This window comes from Erythrolamprus reginae, chromosome 2 (genome assembly GCF_031021105.1).
Source record: "Erythrolamprus reginae isolate rEryReg1 chromosome 2, rEryReg1.hap1, whole genome shotgun sequence".
Classification (NCBI taxonomy): domain Eukaryota; kingdom Metazoa; phylum Chordata; class Lepidosauria; order Squamata; family Dipsadidae; genus Erythrolamprus; species Erythrolamprus reginae.
Window position 1 is genome coordinate 147,223,508 of NC_091951.1, and position 18,796 is coordinate 147,242,303.

An 18,796-nucleotide genomic window follows, 5' to 3' on the forward strand; every position below is an offset into this window, starting at 1 on the left:
CTCTACCCCACAAAGAATCTCAAGATATACAGTACACCTTATATGTATTCATGGCAGAGTTCATTACTTCACACTGTAATCCTAATATCTGAGTTGAGAGCTAGATTTGCACAGCCTTCCAAAAGGCTACTAAGATTAAGACCCTCCATATGTCCAAAGGACGGCTTTCCACATTTATTTGTTTGTTCTTTTATAAATTTTATGAAATTTGTTGACTGCCCATCTTACTGCAGGGTAATTCTAGGTGGCTTACAATGTTTAAACTTTACCCCATGTTCCACTAGCATTGTCCACTTAAACGGTTAATTTGTAACTATACTGATACATTCTGTGAGATCCCATCTTCATTACAAGTATAAATTTTAGTAACATCACCACTTCTTAAAATAGAACAAATGATCCCTTTTCCCATTCTCATCTCTCATCTGTGAACAAAACTGTAACACATCATCATTTCAGTCTTAGTGTTAGCAATATTCCATTAAGGGTTACCAGAGATAATATCTACTCTAAACTTGATCAAATAAACCAAATTTATATTCCTTCCTTTTATTACTGTCTCAGCCTTTCAAGCAACGATCTACCACTTGATTTAGTTTCATTTTTTGTACCTTCTCTCAAAATTATTGAGAAGTTTAACAAGCTTTTTTAAATAAATCCAATATGGAAAAAATATCCAGGTACACCTTTTGGGGTATTTTTGCACATGCCTTTTTAGTTATGAAGACCACCATTCCCCAAAAGCTGCGCATGCGCGCGCACGCACCCCCAAAATACACTCCCGCGCAGCCTTTTTCACGGCCGCGCGCTCCCCATCCCCATGCCAGCCGCGGGGGGGATAGGCGCCGGCAGCAGAAGGGAAGGGAGCCGCGGCCGCCCCTGCCTCCCCACAGTTCCTCCGGCCCCTCGGCCTTTCGGCGCTGCCCCCCGCCCGCCCCCTCTGCTCCTCCGCCGCCTCCTGCCTTTTGGCGCGGCTCCTCCCGCACCCGGAACACACACCCTGCCCGTCTCACCTTTGCCGAGAGCACTTTTGTCCCGGGCTCTCGGCAAGGGGATTGCAGGAGAGGCGGAGCAGGCATTCTCTCAGCGGAGGCCGGCGAAGGTGATATTCAATGTCGGGGGGGCGCGATCGGTTGCGCGTGCTCCCTATCCCCCTGCTAGCCCGCTCGGAATATTCAAAATAAGAAAAGCCTTCGCCGGCGAAGGCTTTTCTTATTTTGAATGTTCCGGGGGGCTAGCAGGGGGATTTGGAGCGCGCGCAAACGCCCGCACCCCCCGACATTGAATATCACCTTCGCCGGCCTCCACTGAGAAGAACGGAGAGAGAACGAGAGACAGTGAGAGCAACAGACAGCAAGATAGAAAGTGAGAAAGAGAGAGAGAGAGAAAGGGGGGAGAGAAAGAGATAGCAAGAGAGAGAGAACAAGAGAGAGAAAGAGTGTGAGAAAGAAAACAAGAGAGAAAGAGTGAGTGAGAGAGAAAGAAAACGAGAGGGAAAGTGAGAAAAAGAGAGAGAAAGAGGGGGGGAGAGAGGGAAAGAGAGAGAGAGAAAGAAAGAGAGAGATGAGAGGAAGGAAGAGAGAGAGAGAGAAGAGTGGAAGGAAGAGAGAGAGAGAAATGATAGAAAAAAGGGGAGAAAGGAGAAATGAGAAAATGATTGAGGCAGAGAATGACAGGAAAGAGAGAAAAACAGAGAGAGAAGTGACTCTTGATTTAAAGCATATGGTAAAAGCACTTAAATAATAACAGAAAAAAACCCCAGCCCTCACCTGTTTTTATTAATAGTTATGTTTTTGGTTTTGCTGGTTGATTTAGTTTTAATAGTAATGGATTTTGGTTTTTTTAAATTATTAATTTCTTTTAATAAAAAAGAAGGGATTTTTTTCTTATTTATTTATTTATTTATTTATTCTTCTATGCCGCCCAGTCCCAAAGGGACTGTCGCTCAGACACTATACTTTTCCGCCCACACCGGAAAAAAAATTAGAGGGTACATTGATGAAGACATCAGCTGGTGACTTTTATAAGTCCAGTGTAATATCTTTTTCCATTCTTGTAGCCCTTTGTAACTCTATTTGATCTTCCCTCATTTCCCAGAGAGCTCTAACACCACAGAGACTACTATCTTGCAGCCTTCTTGTGAGGAGAAGCTGTCTGAGCGCTTGTGGGCAATCTCAAGTCCTCTCATTTACATACAGGCTCTTCATTCCAATGTGGTTGCCAGTTCTGGAACTATCTTCAGTCCACTATCTTTTCCTCTGATAGCTTGGGAGAAGTGAATGTTTGTTTGTTTGTTTGTTTGTTTATTGGATTTATATGCTGGCCCTCTCTGAGGACTCTGGGTGGCTTAAATCATATGAAAACAATATACAATTTAAGATATCCATACTCTATTTCATTCTGTAAAACCTTTGGGAATTGGGGGGGGGCAGATATGCACACCTATCTAAACCAATTAATTATATAATTGACTAAAATAATTGAACCAGACAGGGTTAGTTTCAGTCAGAAATATTTACAGTATCTTGGGATTCACTAAACATACCGTGCAGTTTAAAACTACATTAACAATGTCAATTCTGAATGAAGTGGATGCAAATAACATTTTGAGGACATAGTTGCTGGACTTCAGGAAACAGAGCATTAGAAAGTTGTGCATAAGCAAAATAAATGTGATTCTTGAATTATGATTCCAGATTAGCTACAGATTTTGCTTTCCGCTTGGACCTAACAAAACAGGACACTCCTTTATTCCCAGTCATTGATTGCCTCTTCAGGAGGCCCTGAATATGAACAGAACTCCAAGTGTGTGTACTTCTTGAACTTGTAGAGGGCGCAAAGCCTCTTGGTTTGAAGTCTGTGATCTCAGGTGATTCCAGCTGTGAGCAACATGATTAACTTCCCTTGTTATTTCTTCTGATTTGGAGCAGACAACAAACAATGACCAAAAAATTGTTCTCCCCCTCTTGCACTCCCTCCTTCTTTTCCCACCTCCTTGAGAATTATTGCCAATCCTAAAAGAATTGCCCCTTCAGTCAAATGTGCCTTTAATGAAAAATACATATCCACAGCTTTCTTTCAGCCTGTATTATTAATGTGACCTTTACTGAACTCTGTCCCTCTTCTTTTGATTTCTGTGAATAAATGTAATTAGGAGGGTGTGTGAGCTACAGCTGAGCTTCAGCAAGAGGTTGGAACTCTGAGTAGGTGAGCAATTAACTCACTCCATAGTGCAGCCATGGAGACAAGTGGAAGGTTCATGCAGTAGCTAACACTATAGGGGGAAACAGATCCTTATTTAAAAATAAGAATGTTGGGGAGAAAATTTTCCTTCAATAGGTACAGCCCATCGAACAGGTGAAGCTGGAAATGTCTCTGTTTACCTAGAGGTGAGAATTAATTTCTTCAAACATATTCTTAAGATTAAGAAAAACCCTATGTTTTATATGTCAGAACTGTTTTAATGTTACTGTAAAGGGGGTTGGACAACGTGACCCTTTCCAAATGTTTTGATAATCAATTTGCAACAGTGGCAACTACATATAATATTCAAAATATTATATTCAATATATTCAAAATATCTGGAAGACAGAAGTGTCCCCATTCTTTCTTTAACCAATTTATCAGCTTAAAACAATATTTTTCAAATGTTTGTTTTCAGTACTAAGAAATCTTTTAAAATACATTTTTCTTCCAGACAACATATTATTTGCTAATTCTATGGCTGGTAGATCTACCTGTTGTCCTTAATTTGGTCTTCTTTATATTTAATATTAGTCCCGTGGTTTTTTTACTAGTGTTTTTAGATCTTTTGCATTTTCAGCCTTGAGAATAATGTCATCAGGATCATTCAGTTTATTGGTGTTTCTTCCTCCAGTTTTAAAACCACATTCATGACCTTCTTCCAATCCAGTTTCCTTTAATGTTTATTCTGCATATAGCTGTGCACTTTTTTGCCAGCCTGGAGCCAGTCCATTTCACCATGTTTTCTCTGACTGTGGTTTCCCCTACCTGCACATTACGTTTCTTATGATGACAATGAATGAGATGTTCTGGAATTTCCATTTTTATATTCTACATCTTGGCATATATGTTGCAATCAAAGGCTTTTCTACAGTCAATGAAGCACTTTGCAATTTTGACATATTTTTTAAATTCACATGTAAGTGTGCATTTGGTTCTCAAATAAGCATAACTAGGATTGCAAGTATTCTTAGGAAAAAGCTCCTGAGGCCATCCAGTTGCTTTGCTCTGCTTACCTTTTAAAATTACAGAGTATAAATGAGGATATATAATTGGCACTAGTGGGCTACTGCCTGGACCAGGGGGGGACGCAGTAGGGTAGCAAAAATGGAGCTCCACCCCAGAGCACCCAATTTGTACTGAAAGATGTTGAAAGAAAATGCAGGGCACCCTGCATAAGCCATGCCCACAGTGGAGTAGTAAAAATTTTGGTAGCCCTTCACTGCTTCTACCTTTATGGCAGAGCTAAGATGTTGCTCTGCTCCTGCAGAGAAACACGGTTTTAAGCTAAGTCACAGGACTCCAACTTATTCCTTTTTCTTTCTGTTCCTGTGTTCCAGAATAATTGTTACTCTACACATGCACCCACAGACTCATATACAAACACCCTGCATCTGCTTTCCCATGGTTGCATATATCGCGCTGTCTCCAAGGTTTTATTGTTGTCAAGTACACAATTGTGAATTACATCCAACTACTTGCTCCCATTTAGAAACATCACTGAATCTGATTATTAACTGGACATCTAGTTAACGCAGGGATAGTTAATGGACAATGTTAACAATGTTTTTACAAGGAAATCAGACATTCTATGCCAAAAGGAACAGCGCAATTATCCAACTGAAGTTGGAAGGGGTCAGTCAGTGTGCATTATAGTGAGCCAATATAGTGTGTAACTGGTAAAACAAAAACACAAACCGTGAATTTTAGAAAGACTAATTTTAATAGATGAAGAGGAATGATAAGGAAGATGCATGGAAAGAAAATTGTTGCTGGTTGGAACTTCCTGAAAAGGACATGAAAGATAGCGCAGTCTCAACCATGCAAATGAAGAAGAAAACTAGGAGACAACAAAAGAAATTAATGTAATTGAATATGTAACTCCTAATGTAGCTCAGATTAAAGGAGAATGCTTACCCAAAATGGAAGAAACCAGTGGTGGGTAGCTTCTGGTTTGGCCCGGTTTTGTGAACTGATAGTGGCAGAAGGCTCCACCGACCCACCGGGACGCTCCGCCCACTCGCCTGGGACGCTTCTGCGCATGAGCAAACCAGTAGCAATGGGATTTAGAACCCACTACTGGAAGAAACCTAATGACTAAGCACACCTACAAAACTTCAGCTCTGCATGTATGAATAAGGTCAGAAAGGCAAAGAGAGAAAAATAAATGAAATCTTACAGAAATCAAATTAAACAAGAAGGGTTTTGAAGGATTTCTCCAAGTATATTAGTAACCAGAGACGAAAGGAGAGTCAGCCGCACTGTGGTTTACTTCTTAATAGGATACAAAGTGAACGCAGAGGAATTCAACTCCTGCTTTGCCTCTGTCTTCACACTCAAAGGAATTTGAATAACCTGGGAACAAAAACAGCAAGCATAAAGTAAGGTTCTGGTAAAGGACCTTTGAACTGAATTCAAGTTTATCAGTCCACAGATCCTTACAAAATATATCCTAGCGAACAGTGATAGTGAACCATTTTTGGTTTGCATGCCAAAAAGCAGGGGTGGGAGGGGGGCTTGAGTGCATGCCCACACCCATAATTCCCTGCAGGGGGCCCTGCAGGGGGCCCTGCACACGTGTGCATGACACTCCCCCACTCCAGGCATGCAACGGCACACCCATTTTTCACTCTCCTCAGGTTTCAGAGCCTGTATAGGAGCCTGGGGAGGGCGAAAATGGCCTCTTCAATCAAGTTGGGAAATGGGCCATTTTTGGCCTCCGGAGGGCCTCCAGGGGGAGAGTGGGGAAGGCTGTTTTCACCCACCTCAGGCTCCTAGAAAGGCTCTGAAGCCTGGGGGAGAAAACCCCCCCAGAACTTCTGGTTCAACCTGAAGTTGGCAAATGGAATGTTTCCAACCTTTGGAGGAGCTCTAGGCAGGAGGCCATTTTCACCCTCCCAAGGCTCTGGAACTTGGGGAGAACAAAAAATGGGCCTTTCCCACCATCTCTGGAGGCTGAAAACAGTCTGTTTCTTGACTCCTAGTGGTCCCAGAAGACTTGAAAATCATCTGGCTGGCATGCACATGTGCTCCGGACCTGAACTTGTGTGCCCACCAATATGGATCTGCGTGCCACTTGTGGCATGCATGTCATAGATTCACCATCATGGACCTAGAATGTTGAAAAAAAACTAGTTGAAAACTAGTCCTAGGACCTCTCTCAATTCTCTTTAAAGTGTCCTAGGGAGGGCTAGAAAAGAATCATTGTCCTACTCTTTAAAAAAGAGGAGAGGGGGAGATGGTCCCAGTATTGCTCAATCAATAAGTCTAAAATCAATATTTGGAAATATGTTAGAGCAGATAATAAAACAGGCTATTTGTAAACACCTTGAAGACAATGCCATAATTGCTAGGGGTTAGAATGGCTTTGTTGCAAATATGTCATTTCAAACAAATTCCATTATTCAGCATTTTTATTAATGACATTGATAAGAGGATTGATGGGTTGCTTATCATATTTGCAGATGATATAAAGTATGTCCATCTTACTTTACTAGGATGCCAAAATATGATTGCAATCTAATCTGGACAGGCTGCAAGACTGAGAGCAATAAGTTATCCTTCAGCAAGGAGAAATATAAAATATGACTGTTTGGGAATGAAAAATACAGTGCATGCATAGGAGAAACATAGAAACATAGAAGTCTGACAGCAGAAAAAGACCTCATGGTCCATCTAGTCTGCCCTTATACTATTTTCTGTATTTTATCTTAGGATGGATATATGTTTATCCCAGGCATGTTTAAATTCAGTTACTGTGGATTTATGTACCACGTCTGTTGGAAGTTTGTTCCAAGGATCTACTACTCTTTCAGTAAAATAATATTTTCTCATGTTGCTTTTGATCTTTCCCCCAACTAACTTCAGATTGTGTCCCCTTGTTCTTGTGTTCACTTTCCTATTAAAAACACTTCCCTCCTGGAACTTATTTAACCCTTTAACATATTTAAATGTTTCAATCATGTCCCCCCTTTTCCTTCTGTCCTCCAGACTATACAGATTGAGTTCATTAAGTCTTTCCTGATACATTTTATGCTTAAGACCTTCCACCATTCTTGTAGCCCCTCTTTGGACCCGTTCAATTTTGTCAATATCTTTTTGTAGGTGAGGTCTCTAGAACTGAACACAGTATTCCAAATGTGGTCTCACCAGCACTCTATATAGCGGGATCATAATCTCCCTCTTCCTGCTTGTTATGCCTCCAGCTATGCAGCCAAGCATCCTACTTGCTTTCCCTACCGCCTGACTGAACTGTTCACCCATTTTGAGACTGTCTGAAATCACTACCCTTAAATCCTTTTCTTCTGAAGTTTTTGCTAACACAGAACTGCCAATACAATACTCAGATTAAGGATTCTTTTTCCCCAAGTGCATTATTTTACATTTGGAAACATTAAACTGCAGTTTCCATTGCTTTGACCATTTATCTAGTAAAGCTAAATCATTTACCATATTACAGACGCATCCAGGAATATCAACCCTATTGCACACTTTAGAGTTATCGGCAAATAGGCAAACCTTCCCTACCAAACCTTCCCCTATGTCACTCACAAACATATTAAAAAGAATAGGACCCAGAACAGACCCTTGTGGCACACCGCTTGTAACCTGTCCCTGCTCAGAATACTCGCCATTAACAATAACTCTCTGATGTGTATGCTTCAGCCAGCTGCAAATCCATTGAACTATCCAGGGATTAAGTCCAATCTTCACTAATTTATCTATCAGCTCTTTATGTGGAACTATATCAAAAGCTTTGCTGAAGTCCAGGTAGGCAATATCCATGGCACCACCTTGATCCAATACCTTTATGACATAGTCAAAGAAATCAATGAGATTAGTCTGACATGATTTGCCTTCATTAAAGCCATGCTGATTTGGGTCCAATAAGTTATTGTTTTTTAGGTGCTGATTTATCCTCTTTTTGAGTAGAGTCTCCATCATTTTAACTACAACTGATGTAGTTGTAGTTGTAGGGTCCATAGCTTAGAGAGAGACTGCATCAGAGAAAGACTTGAGTGTGGTCATTGACAATTAGATGAACCTGAGGCAGCGATATGTGAAACACCTGGTAGAATAATATATGTACTGCCAAAGTGCATAGCTGAAAGTGTTAGTACACTACTGGGTTACATTAGGAAAGGATTGTATCAGAAACATATGGAGTCCCCTCTATTCTGCACTGATGATGCCACTGCTATACTGGTCACAGTCCTGAATAGCACCGTCTTCAGAAGGATATTAACAAATTAGATTAGTTTCAGAGTAGGACAGTAAGAATGATGCAGAAATTTGAGAACAAGTCCAAAGGAAAACATCCTAGTAAGTTTCAGATAAAAGGTACCAGAGGGAAGAGGGTGCTGAACTATTTTTCATTGCCACAGAAACTCGGATCACAAGTAAAGCTATTAGTTGCAACTTCTAGGTGTTGTTTAAATATTAAGTCTTCCTGTCAACAATATTTGAATAACAGTGTGCTAGTTTACCTCTAGGCGTTGCGGGTTCACTATTTCTTGAGGCTTTTGGATAATCACCTCTTAAGTATGTCACTTGATTTTCCTGTACAGTGCAGAAGGTTTGAGTAGATAAATAAACAGAAAGGATAGGAAGAAGTAAAATATTCTATTGCTGGAGGTCTTCCAGAAGTATTTAAGGGATATGGATTAATAATTACATTGCAGAATTTTTTAAAGAACTTTTTTGACAAGGCTTTCAGGAAAGAAATGATGAACTGGAAACGACTCCATCAAAAGCAGAACTGATGACTGTGGTGAAATGAAGAGCTTTGCAAGGAGACAAGGGGAGGACTAGAGATTGTCCATAACTTTCTCCTCATGAGGAGCCTGTAAAGCATACTTCCTTTTTTAAATCACTTTTTTGAATTGCTTGTTAACTGCTTTTCAGCTATTATAGACAGGTTTTACAGCTCTTTGTAAGTCTCCTTCATTTATTTATTAAAATAAATAAATAAATAAAATCTCTTTCAGTTCTTAGCAAAACAAGTTGAGAGAAGGACTATATTACACCATAAGACATGTGTCTCTATTAGTCCATAAAAACTCCAGATATGAAACTAAAAAGTTTCTGTACTGAAGCAATTGATCAAATATATTTAAAATTCCCCCATATTTGAAATTACAAAATTGAACTGTTTGTCTTTGACCTGACATGAAATTTGAATGATGTGTTGTGTCTTTGTAAAAGAAGGTAGTTTTTGGTGAGGGAAAAAAGTTTAGCCAAAAAAATAACCAAAGAAATTCTCTCTCTTGCTTTCTCTCTTGCTTTCTCCCCTCTTGCTCTCTCTCTCTCTCATTCTCTCTCTCTATTTCTCCCTCTCTCTTTTTCTCTCACCCCTCTCTCTCTCTTGCTCTCTGTCTGTCTTTTGCTCTCTCTCTCTCTCTCTCTTGCTCTCTCTGTCACTTGCTCTTCTCTCTCTCTCTTGCTTTCTTTCTCTCTCTTTCTTTCTCTCTATCTTTCTCTCTGTCTCTTGCTATCTCTCTCTTTCTCTCCCCCATCTATTTCTCTCTCTTTCTCTCTCTGTTTCTCTCTCTTTTTTTCACACACACACTCTCTCTCTTTCTCTCTCTCTTGCTCTCTCTGTCTCTTTCTCTCTCTTTTTCTCTCTTTCTCTTTCTGTCTCTTGCTTTCTTTCTCTCTCACTCTTTCTTTCTCCCTCTTTCTCTCTCTCTCTCTTGCTCTCTCTTTCTAACTCTTTCTCTTTCTCTCTTTCTCTGTCTCTTTCTCTCTCTCTCCCCCGATCAATGAGAGAGCACCCTCAGTCTCTCCACTCACGGTGCTGGGGCAAAGGCAATGAAAAAAGCCGGGCCAAGATGGATTCACCTTTATTCGCCAGACGAGCTGGTGAGCAGATGGGATTTCCCGCTTGACACAAATGCTGCTCCATCCTTCCGCCCACCCCCAAGCACAGTGGATGGGCTGTAAAAGCAGCAGGGGGGGGCGAACACATTGGATGGACTTTCCTTTCCTTCCCCCACCTTTGCTGTAATGGCCAGTGAGCCCTCCTGCCTGGGCGGTTCAGCCCCATGGCGGTGGCCACAGGAAGGTGTCGAGTCGGGGCCGAGGAGCGAGCAACAGTGGAAGAGGAAGGGGGGGAGTGAGCAAATAAAAAGAAAGAAGGAAAGAAAAATAAAAGAGGGGGAATCAAGACTTTTTAAAAATGTCCCGGGACACAGGACAAATTGCTAAAAAGTGTGACTGTCCCACTGAATGCGGGACGCCTGGTCACCTTAATCTCAAGGCCAATAATTAACATAATTAAACCAATGAGTTGGACTGAGAAAGTGACAACACAAAGTCACCAAAATGGCATTCATGCCTAAGGCAGGGCTAGAAGTCACAGTCTTCTCTAGGTTTCTAGCCTTGGGCCTTAAATACTAGACCAGTTTGGTTCTGTTGTTAAGCAAAATAGGCAGCAGAGCTGAGGAGCTTCATCAGCTGAGGTCTTCAGCTGATGAAGGATGGAAACCTATGGTTTCTCTAGTTTGCAATCCCCTTGCAACAACCTTCAGGCCATACTGTAAACTAGTAAGGGGACTTCTTTGTTTTGGAGTCTAAGAGGACTCCAGACTGGTATATTGGGGATGGGGGGTTGAAAGAGAGAAAGTGAAAGATAGAGACAGGTGGACAGACATTATTAAGAGCAGTAGGGCTTCATTCAAAATATGAAATCTTGGCCAAATAAATGCAAAACAGAACATAAAAGCTGACAAAAGATGCATTCAATTGGTAAAAAAATTGAAAAATAAAATACTCCGAGGAACACACAGTAAAGAATATGAAGAGAAACATTGTTCTAAATCTTTAAATATGTTTAAAATAGAGCCAAGAACCAGAACTGTACCATGGGATCTAAAATAAGATAGGCAAATGGCAGAGAAATTAATTTTTTGCTTCTGATGAGTTAGGACAGATGCCCAGGCCTGTGATGGCTTTTTTAGGAGGAGAATTGGATGCACAGAGATAAATAGAAATAACGAAGATGACATTATTAGCCAAACTGACAAAGTAAAAATGAATAAATCCCCAAGACCAGATGGTATCCATCCAAGAATTCTTAAATAACTTAAATATGTTGAAATAACTGATCTTTTTACAAAAAAATATGCAATTTCTTTTTAGCGTCAACATCTGTTCCTAAGGTCTGGAAAATAGTTGTGATGTCCACAATTTTTACAAAGGATCTAGGGCAATAAGAGAAATTAATGTCCAATTAAATGAACTTCTATGCCGGGCAAATTATTGAAAGGTGTTTAAAAAACCCAAATAAATAAAAGAATGAATCTTCCTGCAAAGAATGCACCATGATTTTCTTCAAAGATATGTCTTATCTCTTTTTCTTCCTTCTACGTTTTGAGGAGAACAGAAAGCCTGTCAGCAAAGGTCACTAATCAATATTGTATACTTGCACTTTTAGAAAGAACTGGCCAAATTCCTCTCTTGGGATCAGGTATATTGATGGATTGACAATAGGTTAAAAAGTAGAAAATAGAAAGAGTCAAAGCATTGCCAGTATAGCAAAGTTCTTGTACAAATCTATGGCAGGACTACACCCGGGAATATTGTATACATTTCTGGATACCTTAAGGCAGTGATGGAGAAACTTTTAATTTATTTAATTTATTTAATTTATTTAATTTATTTAATTTATTTAATTTATTTAATTTATTTAATTTATTTAATTTATTTAATTTATTTAATTTATTTAATTTATTTAATTTATTTAATTTATTTAATTTATTTAATTTATTTAATTTATTTAATTTGTTTGTTTATTTGATTTGTATGCCACCCCTCTCCATAGACTCGGGGTGGATCACAACAGAATAAAACAGTTCATAACAAATCTAATAATTTACAATTTAAAATATTTAAAAAAACCCATTATTAAGCAGACATACGTACAAACATACCATACATAAATTGTATAGGCCCGGGGGAGATATCTCAGTTCCCCCATGCCTGACGGCAAAGGTGGGTTTTGAGGAGTTTATGAAAGGCAAGGAGGGTGGGGGCAGTTCTAATTTCTGGGGGGAGTTGGTTCCAGAGAGTTGGGGCCGCCACAGAGAAGGCCCCCTCTGGTGCCAAAAGCACGCGCACACATGCTATTTACCTGAGTGCCAACACCCATAATTCAATACCTCTCCATGCGCCATGCCTCCTGCACATGCATGTGTGACCCCCTCCTCCCCACTGCTCTACCCCCCACCTCTCCCATTTCCCAACTTCCAGTGTGCCTGGTAGGTCCAGTTTTCACCCTCCCCAAGCTCCAGACTCCTGGAGTCTGGGGAGAGTTAAAACAGCCTCCCTACCTACCCACCCCCGGAGATTCCCCGGAGGCACGACCCCATTTCCTGACTTCCGGTGGGCCCGTTAGAGCCTGGGGAAGGCAAAAACAACCCCCAGGCCTCTGAGGCCAAAATTACCCCCCTAGAGCCTCCACATAAGCTGGAAATCAGCTAGCTGGTGCACTGGAACTGAGCTAGGGCAATGGCTCATGTGCCAGCAGATATGGCTCCGTGTGGCACGCATACCATAGGTTCACCATCATGGCCTTAAGAAGACTATTATGCAGTGCAAAGAAGGAAACCAAAAGCATGAGTCAAAACAGTTATATGAGTGTTATGGTTGGGGTTCTTCAGCTTGGAATGAAGAGTAGGAACAGATATATGAGAGAAAAATTAAATAATATCTGACAATCCAATTCAGGTTTGGGAGTATCCAGTTGGCCATCATGCAATAAAGTTTGGCCCGATGTAGCCACACCTTTCCCATATTCTTGTTGTAACCTTGATTTAACTGCTTACTCGCCTTACAACATTAAACATTCTGTAATGATAACCCTAAAGCCAAGCAAGGGGCATTTTTACTAACACTCCATTCTCAGATTTTTCAATATACATGATGCCAACTCAGAATGGAATATTCTCATGCACACCATATGTATATATATAACACGGTAGCCCTAAAGTGCTCTAATCTTCTCTGATGTAAACCCTGCTTTTCTTTGGACTGTGTGTATGTGAAATCCAATTTTCATTTAATGTAAGAACTGTGGGGTAATACCAAATGCTTTTGAAAACCTTTACTAAATCTTTACTATTTCCCTAATCACAAATCTAGGGAATATTCCTCCCACAATCCAAGGTATAACCAGGTATTTAGAAAATAGAAATCAAACGTTTTCTTCTACCAACTAAAGTTTAGACAATGAAAGTATATTTCCCAGGTGCAGAACAAATATCCACCAACAGCTTTCATAATATGATTGACTTTAAAATTATCTACATCCTCCCCTAAAGAGTATTTTTAATCAATAGCAGAATTTTCAAAAACTTTAGTTCTGGAATGGGAAAAACATAAAAATATTGCATATATTTAGGAGGGTGATATGACCAGCCCTGTAACCTTTACACACACACCTTTCTCCTTCCAGTGTGAATCTAGGGTGTAATGTGAAAGTATGTATGTGTGTATAATAATCAGGAAGGTTACACCCCATTGCTGATAGACTTTTTTCCCATCTGCTCTCAAATCCATTAGAGTACTTTTCTTTTCGTTTTAGATCTAATCACAGCGAGCAGAGCAGGTTGAAGCATTTCAAGTGATTTCAGTTGCCTTATCCAGCTGTCCTTTTAAGGTTGTTATTGAACACTAAGGCTTGTGTTGATTTGCATGCTATTTTCCTTTTGATCTCCATAGCAACCACTACCAAATGGCCTGAGAATAATAGCTGGGGAATTTTTTTTTTGCATGGGGGAGGGGAGCTGGAAGCAGACTTGGGTGCAAGAAACTAATGCTGGGAGATTGTTGTTATTGTTTTAAAAAATAATATTGAAATGAAAACAAGTCTTTAAGTCTAGCAAAACAATGGGCTCGTTTTCCATCCCCCTCACTTCAGCCAACTTCATATCTACTTTTTGTACCAAAACATTGAACAGGTGTTCATGAAGGCTCTTTAAAAGAAAGAAATGCCTTTAGCAAAGGCTGGAATAAACACCTTGAATGATAGCGAAGTACATTGAATGCTTTCCTCTTGATATTAGATTGGAATTTTCCAAACTTTGAATTGGGCGACTCAATTTGTCAACCTTTCCCATTTAGATATCTGGGTATTAAACCCTGGCAGTAATCTAGTCTGTGTACCAGGCTCTGAAAAAGCAGAATAGACAACATTGAGGAATATCAATGAGCCTTTATAGCAGCTGAACATTCTGGTTAAAGTACTTATCCACATTAAGGGTGGGGAGGCAACTGGTCTGTTTTTCCTGCTTATCCCAATGTCAGGAGGGCTATATAGGAAATCAGGAATAGATCACATCCTCAGTCCGTCCTAGCCTGATGTGAAGATGACCTCCTCCGCCCAAGTTTTCTTGCATTATATTAAAAAAAATATAGTGTTCCCACTGCTGGCCACTAGTGATGTGCGAACCCAACGGTGTTCGGGTTCGGCAAGTTTGGAAAAACTTTACGCAAAATTTGGCCGAACCCGAACCGAACCCGAACTCGAACCCGAACAGGGAATCCTTCCCACGAAGAGATTCCGGGGGCGCAGCTTTGACGTCACTGACAGGTTGCTAAGGATGACAAGGTGATCACTTCCTGGATTCCATGGAATCCAGGAAGTGATCACCTTGGCGTCCTTAGCAACCTGCCAGTGACATCAACGCTCCGAACGCCGAACACGACCCCGAACTTTGCCCGAAGTTTGAAAAAATTTCGGGTTCGGGTTCGGCATACCAAACACCACAAAATTCGGTATGGCCCCGAATTGTGCGGGTTCAGTTCACCCATCACTACTGGCCACCTCTATTAATACCTACAGAGCAGCCTGATCCACTTGCTGAATTTCATTCCATTTTATTCGGATGCCCCAATTCCAACTTGAGTGGTTTGGCATCTGCTTTGGAAGGCATTTTTCCTACCAGATTTTTTTTGGGGGGTGGGGGTCAAGTACATATTGGTAATAGATATAATGCTGTTTATATACATAAGATGGGTACTAATAAGAGGGAAACATTAGGTCAGGGATGGTAGGCACACTGGTGCACTTATACACACCCCTTAATGACCTCTTAGGAATCAGGTGAAGTGAACAGTGGACAGTCTAAGGGTAAAGTTTTGGGGGTTTGGTGACGAAACTACAGAGTCAGGTAGTGAGTTCCAAGCATTAATCATTCAGTTGCTAAAGTCCTATTTCCTACAGTCAAGTTTGGAGTTCTTTTCTTTGAGCCTGTATCATTGTAGAGAGCGCCAAGGATCCCACATTTGTTTGTTTTGAAAAAGCAAATAAATTGTAGGGCTTACAATGCTGTCAACTATATAGTACTAAAATACTATATACAAATAAATTGTAGGGCTTACAATGCTGTCAACTGTATAGTACTAAAATACTACATACTACTATTTTATTGTCTGTAACCCTCAATTGAATAAAATGGCGCCTTTCTCAGTCCCCTTTGGTGAAGCAAATAGGAAACCAGACTAGAAGAGCTAAATATACAGTGATCCCTCGATTTTCGCGATCTCGTTCTTCGCGAAACGCTATATCGCAATTTTTCCCACCCAAAGACGTCACTCTCTTCCTTCCTTTCTCATCTTTCTTTCTCTCTCTCTTTCTCTATCTTGCTTCTTCCTCTCTCACACTCTCTTCCTCCCTCTCTCATCTTTTTCTTTCCTTCTCTCTCTTTCTCTATCTCTCCCCCTCTTGCTGGTGGGCGGCGGGCGGCGGGCGGGCGGGGGCATCAGCAAGGAAGACTCAGGGAAGGTTCCTTCGGCCGCCCAGCAGATGATCTGCTCGGCAGCGCAGCAGCAGCGAGGAGCCGAATCGGGGTTTCCCCTTTGCGTGGGCGGCGGGGAAACCTCGATCTTCGTCTGCTTGCTGCTGCTGTGCTGCCGAGCAGATCAGCTGCTGGGCGGCCGCAGCAGCAGCGAACAGACGAAGATCGGGGTTTCCCCGCCGCCCACGCAAAGGGGAAACCCCGATCTTCGTCTGCTCGCTGCTGCTGCGCTGCCGAGCAGATCAGCTGCTGGGCGGCCGAAGGAACCTTCCCTGGGTCTTCCCCGCCGCCCACGCAAACTCCACCATCTGCGCATGCGCGGCCATGAAAAAAAGGGCGCGCATGCGCAGATGGTGTTTTTACTTCTGCAACCCTACATCGCGAAAAATCGATTATCGCGAGGGGTCTTGGAACGGAACCCTCGCGATAATCGAGGGATCACTGTACTTCATTGTAAGGCTACAGTAACAGAATCTTGCAAGCCTGAAGGTACAAACTTCCCATTGCCACTTTTAACCATCTGATCAATGGGGGAGGGTCCTTCTTAAGTTCCTTCGTCTGACCATTAAGCCCAGTGGTGGGTTGTAAATATTGTTGCTACCAGCTCATGCTCACGCACATGTGCAACACTTCTGCACATGCACAGAAGCATTCCTGGTGGGTGGGCAGAGCCTCCCAGTTCAGACTCTTCTAAGAACCGTTCCGAATCAGTCTGAACTAGGAACAATCCACTACTGATTAAGCCTTTGAATGGCATTCACTCTTCTTGTCTGATTTTTTTACCTGGTCAACATCTCTTTCTCTTGTCCCCCTAGCTCATTCCATTTCATCATCATAAGGCAACAATGGTTGAATCAACGTACCTCAAATGCAGAATGTGCCCAAAATATGGTACCCGCCGTGACTCCTGCGGGATTGGCATGATTGTGGCTCTTAAGTTCTGACATGCTCCTTCTCTGCCATGCTGCCAAGATCAGCCGCAGTCACACAAATGTTATTTCCAATGCTCCATGCCACTTTCCTACAAGGAAAGTCAATGGTAGGAAGTAAGAAGTTACTCCCTTTCTCACTGCTTTTTTTGCCTGACCATGATTATATTGTTTTTCTGTTTAGACAAGGAAATATGTCTGAAACAATAGCTCAACAGGCTAAGGCTTATACTATTTAAATGGCAGTTGTGGCTGGATTGGATTCGGGAGTACAAAAATAGGTTTAGAAGCTGTTTGCAGCACTGGAGTCACAGATTGGCTTTTTATAATGCTTTTAATTTCCCTTGTTCTGTGCCAAACTGAACTAGGTTCCCTCACAGTTCTATTCTACTTTTATACACCGACTTTCGCACAGAATGCATCAAATCCTCCCTACATCTTCCAGCCTAACATCTCTCATCAACCACCCTACTTCTTCCAACCAACCAGCTCACAACAATAAATCGACACCTATCAACCAGAACCACAACAACAAAAACAAAATGTCATCCCTAACACCACAAACAAAGACTAGGAAAGTGCGCCCTTTACTACCTCTAACCAACCCAAAACTTACTCCCAACACAAAACCAATCTGAAATGCAAATTATTAAATGCTAGAAGTATAATCAATAAGATGTCAGAATTCCTCCTCCTTCTTGACTCCTCAGTCTTTGATATTATCTTTGTCTGTGAAACATGGCTTAATGCGTCCTACCCAGACTCCATTATTACAACAAGAAACTATCTTGTCTCTCGTTTCTTGAAAACCATTGTGCCTTTTGGAAAGATACATAAACATGTGTTCAAATGTAGTTGAATGTAATTAAAGCATTATAAGGGAGTTGTCAGGGTTCCAAGTATTAGATCCATAGCAAGCAAAAGTCTGAGGCAGGCAAATTCCTCAAAGGATAATTTTACTGGAAAAAAATCATATTGGTATATATCTGGTGAAAATGGGCTTTAAAGGTTCCCATAGCTTTCATCTAGTTAAAAAAAAGGAAGTTTTTCCCAAACCCCAAACAATCAGTCACACGGTCCAATTAAGATGCTGCCTGGTTGTCTGGAGACCTCCCTCCTCCTTCCATTGTCCAGGTGTCCTTTGTTCTCAAGAGAAAATATTTTATTTTGGCTACATAAACTTCTCTATCTCTAAACCCCATCCTCCTGTCCATCAGCTCCAGTGTGTCAACACTAAAGCTCCAATATGGTTCCAGTAAGGTCAGTTTTAGGATTGACAGGAGTATTTTGATGGCCATCAGATAAACAAACCATACAACAATATTGTAAAGGAATTGTAATTTTTCAATCAAAGAACTTTTCTTGACAAAAATCAGTCATTTGTCATGGCAGCTGCAAAGTTCTAGGATGCATCAAATGAAGAATCCCTAGCAAAGGATTTTAAAATTCATTATTACAGTGAGGTCAGCAATTTTCACCATTTTTATTTATTTATTTATTGTTAGAGTTGGAAGGGACCATGCGGATCATCAAGTCCAACCCCCTGCCTAAGCAGGAACCCTATAGCATCCCAGCCAAATGGCAGTCCAATTTCCTCTTTAAAATGTCCAGAGTATTGGAGTTCACAACGTCCGCTGGTAGGTTGTTCCACTGGTTGATCATTCTGACCATCAGGAAGTTCTTCCTTATTTCCAGGTTGAATCTCTCCCTGGTCAGCTTCCAGCCGTTGTTCCTCATCCGGCCCTCCAGTGCCCTGAAGAATAAAGTGATCCCCTCCTCTCTGTGGCAACCCCTCGTATACCTGTAGACTGCTGTCATGTCCACTCT

At 41.2% G+C, this 18,796-nt stretch overlaps 1 long non-coding RNA gene across 1 annotated transcript in view; it reads left to right on the plus strand.

Moving 5' to 3' along the window:
* Positions 1 to 3,254: 3,254 nt before the first annotated feature.
* The window catches only part of LOC139161116 (uncharacterized), a 92,949-nt gene continuing 77,407 nt past the window's right edge, over positions 3,255 to 18,796 (plus strand). The window contains exon 1 of the long non-coding RNA XR_011558070.1: positions 3,255 to 3,389. This is a non-coding gene — a long non-coding RNA (uncharacterized lncRNA). The remainder of the gene's footprint in view (positions 3,390 to 18,796) is intronic.